This window comes from Condylostylus longicornis, unplaced genomic scaffold, assembly GCF_029603195.1.
Source record: "Condylostylus longicornis isolate FDR11 unplaced genomic scaffold, ASM2960319v2 ptg000040l, whole genome shotgun sequence".
NCBI lineage: Eukaryota > Metazoa > Arthropoda > Insecta > Diptera > Dolichopodidae > Condylostylus > Condylostylus longicornis.
In genome coordinates this window covers 6,678,909-6,684,908 of record NW_026578009.1, presented here as the reverse complement: position 1 = coordinate 6,684,908, position 6,000 = coordinate 6,678,909, and the positions used below count along the sequence as shown (strand labels likewise).

The following is a 6,000-nucleotide window of genomic DNA, read 5'->3' as shown; positions in this document are numbered from 1 at the left end:
TTTTAAGAAAATTATTGAAAATAATCTGAAGAAAACTGTTTGGTGCAGAAAATTGTAAACTGGTCAACTGATCAAATCCAAAAACGCGTGAAAATCGTCATTGAGTAAAATTTTCCATCTAATTTTTGATATGACTTCACATTATTATTTAATAATTATTGGATATGCAATCGAAATTTTTTTATAACACCCTGCATTAAAAATATTTAGAATTTTATTTATTGGTATTTTAAATTACAATTAATATGTGTATTTATTCATATATGTACATAAGTATGTGTATTTAACTAGTAATATATATAAATATAATATATGTATGTATGTACATATGGAATAAATTTTTACATATTTTTCTTAATATGTACATACATCCAACAATTATTCAATTCACTAATTCATAAACCATAAAGTAATTTAAAAGAAAAAGAAATATAAAAAATAAATAAAAATAAAAGTATGTAAACTAGAATCTAGTTTGTTATTATGTATATTCATCAGTATATATACCTATATAATAAAATACCTTTTATAAAATCATACCAAAACATTTGAAACCCCATAATGAATAATGGTAACAAAAACAGTAATAACAACAATAATAATAAGTGATAAAAATTGTAATTGGTATGACTCTTAACTTAAAATTAACTCTTATTAACATAGACTACTTTGTTATACATAGATAACATTATTCTAATATAACAATAGGTAAATAAATGGCATATATTACAATGCAATAAGATATCCCACATAAAGACGCTGGTGTACATTTTATAAAACATTGAAAAACAAATTGAATAAATTGTATATAGTTATGAGTTCTAAAACTGGGTTGCATATTATATCTGTTAGCATAAGCACAGATATGAATTCATATAATAGTAAAATAACAATTGTACATACTGCATAATATTTTAATATTCATTTTACTATATCGTAAGATTAATAAATTCTCAACATTATAGAATACTAAAAACAATAAATTGTGTGACTGTTTAAAATTATTTTTTTTCTATCTCGTTTTCTTTTTTACTTCTTATTTTTATTTTTCTATTTTTAATCTATTGTTTGTGTCACGGATCCAATCACCTGTACAATATTAATTTCATGTTTAGATTGAAAGCGAGGAAGTCACTATCAATTATGAGAAAAACGATTAGAATATTCTCAAATTAAATACGAGAATAAAGAAAAAATAAATTATTGTAAATTTTGTATAATAAATTAATGTAAAAATATAAGTATATAATTTTAATTTTTTTAATAATATTTCATTTTTTTTTAGTATAGTTGTACAACATTTGACATATTTTTACTGTCAAGTACAAAGTCTTTTATATTATTTGACATAAAGGTTCAGCCATTATTGACCGCGTTGCATAAAATAATAAAGGTATTGTAATCTTATCAAATTTGGCATGCAGAATTCACGACAGAAATGTATTGCCTTACAGAATAGTAGGAATGCAGCACAATTAATCCTAGCAGGATTGCCTGACAGTTTATTAATTTGCCGGTCTTTGCTACTATTGCCGAATTGATTGTCGCGAAAGTTTATATCTAATTTATTTCTGTGTGTGACAATATGTGATTAACGAATTACGCCAGATCTATTCAAGTAAAAATTTACTAGAGGTCGACTTAAAATTTCAAATAATTTTTATTAATAGAATAATTAATAGATTTGTTGGATATTTTATGTGTTTACAAGGAATGGTCAGCGGTAACAGCAACTGAAACTTTTTATTAAAATTATTTAACGCGTTTACATTATTACCTACACAATTATAAGAAAATAATAAACGAATTTTATAATTCAATTCTGGTAGCCAAAATAACTGAAATCTTGCTATAGAGAATCAGAACAATATTGAATATATTTTAATTTCTCATTTTCTGTTTGCCAAGGAAACTATGCATCTATATCCTCTAGTAAGTCAGTATGTACTAAGAATCAAATTTACACTATTTGAGGTGCTTTATAACTAGAAGGTCATTAGTTTTCTTAAAATTTTAAAGAAATCCATAAAATATATTTTTATTATCGTTTGCATTCCCATAGGCTATATCTTATGAAAGTGAAAATAGGTTCAATGAAATTCCAGAGTTAAATTGGCTAAGGCAGTTCGATCGATCATTTGATGACCACTACAGGTTTTTTTTGTATAGTAGATAACATAAATTTACTAATAGTATGTATGTATATAAGTATGAACGTATAATTTTGGTTAATTATAGGCACTTGAAAAATTTCAAATTGAATATCATATACACGAACCATATTTACATAAAATAACCTCATATCATATTGAGTAATTATTGTTTATGTATGTTAATAGCTATTTTACAACAAGAAATTAAATATCAAAAATACCAATAATGTACCAAAATATAAAATTTAATTGCCCATCATATACGTACATATATGTACATGAGTATACATATTGATGTGCATACATTTGTTGATTTGTAAATATTCTTACTAATATATCACATTTCCATAATTATTTTTTACTTATTAGAAATTTTACAATTTTTATTTCTATTTAATAATTTTCACGAGCCAAAATTAGAAAATTTTTAACCAGATTTGGATATACTCGTACAAATAAATTTAAAATATGTATGTAAATATATATGTAAATATATATGACACATTCGAATAGTATATTATAATAATTATAATATTATATTGTATTTATAAATTATTTATATACATAAAATATAATATTGTTCAAGAGTAATGCATAAAAAAAAAATAATAAACATAAGGCGTATATAGCAATATGATCACGCGTATAGCAAACTTCATTTTAGTACTTAACTTTTTTATTTTTCTAATTTGGTGTTTATAACATTTTTTTCCATTTATATACAGAACTTGTTTTAAGTTAAGGTATTTTACTATATTTTTTTTTCTTTATTTATTCTGAAATGTAATATCAATAACATACATTATGTATTTATAGTTATATATAAACAAGTGCATATTGTTATACTCATACATGTACATACATATAATTTTTGTATAACAATATAGTAATATATATATTTACATAGTCTACGGTTCTCTTATCTTAAATTCCCTTTGCTCATTTACTCTTCAAATATAATTCAATAAGTATGTAAGTATGTATATACATAATTTAAAAAAAAAACAACATTTAGAAATAAAATATAAAACAAGTTTTCATTACAGCTCAAACTGGTATATTAAAAATTTCACCTATATAATATAAAAGTTTTTGGTGTTATGATCAAAATGAAGAAAATTAAAAATTTCGAATTATAACAAACATTTTATTTATTATGCGTTAATTATAATAAAACAGCTACAACTTTTTTGGAGAAATCCCAAACACTTATTATTTTTTAAATATGTGTATATGTACATATATACCAGGAAATACTTTATTTTATTAAATTAAAAAATTTCTTACTTACGTTCTCCACTTATTAACACTCAAAATTCGTATATCATATTAAATTGTTAATCACGTCCATACTTTTTCAAAACTATATATGTAAGAACTTAATTAAATTTCTCTAAAAACAATAATTTTAATACAACCAATAAATTTACTGTTATACCTTATTAAAAATAATAAACAATCTAATTTAATATTAAAATGCTAATGCCTATATACAACTTATTTTAAAATTATTTCTCCTAAACATATGCAAAATCAAAGCTGGGGATTACTAAATGAATAAGTTAATTGAAATTTGTTTCAAAAGTTGTCTTTCATTAGTCTTCTGCAAATCCTATGTGTCTTTTCAATCAAAAGAGTTTTATACAAAACATAATGCATTGGGATTTGGAATGTATTATATAACGTATATTCAAAACTGCTCTGTATTTATTAATATTCATTAAGAAATTTTGCGAGTTTTTTTTGTATATATAACAATTTTTAACTTACAATAATGTAGTGAAATTCTCATGAAGAGCAAACTTAACCCATCTGTACTGACACACATTTACTATATCACATTACCGTTTTGCTATATATATTGAACTTATGAAAATCTCTAATATATCACGTTTCTTTTTTTGATATATGCAACATAATTTTTGAATCCCTTCAATCTAATACTTCAATAAAACAACCCTAAAATTCAATTAGTTTACATTTTATTTTAAATTGATAAAGGAATAATGCACAATTTTATTATATAATCATGACTTTAATCGGCTATGTTTGCTACTGAATGAAAAATTTAAGTATGAAGTTAATATTTTGTTTCCAATTTAAGGAATTTAAATTGTTTCTAAAATTTCACCAAATATTAAACAATTATAATTATCAGGCACCTTACCCGCACTGTAACATATTTGTGTGAAAAACTTACCCCGACTTTTTTACCACAAAGTTGACAGTAAATAAAATTCTTACAAAAAATTTGTATATAAGTATATTAAATTTCTATTTCTATTAATTTTCTACTTTTTCAATTAATATAAAATTTTATGATACCAATTTTATTATAGCTCAGTATTTATAATACATTATTTTATTTAAATAATATTATACGAGTAATATACATATATATCGGTATTTATACACAAACCTTACACATAAATGTATTCTATACAAAATAACTTCACTCTCACTGAAATTAAAATAAAGTATATACATAATATAAGTATGTATGAACGTATATAATGATAATAATGTAGTATTCAACAAGTTGTATTTATTTTTTTAAAGATCACCAGTACTACAGTCAAGTATTTACTATTGTACACCCATAATAAAAACAAAAAATAAGAATAATATAAAAAATACATGTAGAAAAGAAAAAAACAAAAAATAAAATACCTATGTGTACATTCATACATACATACGTACATATTTTTTTATATTACAAGATTTTTTTCTTTTTTGATACACACTAGAGCTATTTGACTCTCAGATCTTTTTAATTCAGTCAGTCATAATTTAAAGCTCGAGATCGATTGACCAAAACGAATATTGTGTGTGTCATGATAAATCGGTATACAAGTGTATACTACGGCAAATACGGAATTTAAAAACAAAAATATATATACATTACATATGTACATACATGTATACACTTATTTATAAAATTCATGTGCATTTATAGGTATATAAGTATATTATATGATTAAATTAAGTGCATAAATCTATTATAGAATAAAATAATTGATAATATTTTGTAAATACAATTATTTAATACGAAAAAATTATCAATCAATATTAAAATTAATTTACTGTTTATTAAAAAGAATTTGAAGAAAATTAAATTAAAAAAAGAAAATTAATAAATTCGAAAATAATTTTTTTGAAATTTTTAATTTTGTATGTTTTTTCGTGTAAAATACGCGTTTCGATTGTATGTGAATGTTTGTTTTGTGTATGTTTATTAATAATTTGTTTAGAAGTTATTAAGGAATTTTAAAATATAATATACAGAAAAATTAAAAGAAATTTTTTAAAAATTAAATCACGTCTTATGTACACATACTTACATACATATTCTAAGTTCAACTTTTTACTTGTTTTTTTTTTTATATTCACGGTTAACACGGTATTCGCACAATATAATCACAATGCTAAAATCCATTAACCATTTATCACCCAGTTGAATTAGTTGAGTAAAACTGGCGACATATTAAACGGTTATAGCTTTTACGGAAAATAAAAAAAATAAAAATATTTTTTAATAATACAAAATAAGAAAATTTATACAAATTATTCACAAAAAAAAATAAAAAAAAAAAAATGAAATAATCAATAATAATATAATAGCATAGTACATAAATTCAAAACAAAAAAAAATTTTTTCTGAAAAGAATATTAAAACAATAAGATGAATAAATCGTAATATTAAGAAAATAACAATAAGATAAAAAAAAAATTCAGAAAAAAATAACTACCATTGAGGTGAAATCAAGATTTATTTTTTTACTGATTTTGTCATTTCAAAAAATAAGCTTTGAATTTTTCAATTCCATTCAATCAGAATTGATTTTGT

General features: G+C 21.9%; 1 protein-coding gene across 1 annotated transcript in view; it reads left to right on the top strand.

Annotated features, from left to right (window-relative positions):
- Positions 1-4,948: 4,948 nt before the first annotated feature.
- LOC129609578 (arrestin domain-containing protein F-like) overlaps positions 4,949-6,000 on the top strand; it is a 57,694-nt gene continuing 56,642 nt past the window's right edge. The window contains exon 1 of the mRNA XM_055521577.1: positions 4,949-5,109. The gene's annotated coding sequence lies outside the window, so the exon portion shown is untranslated. The remainder of the gene's footprint in view (positions 5,110-6,000) is intronic.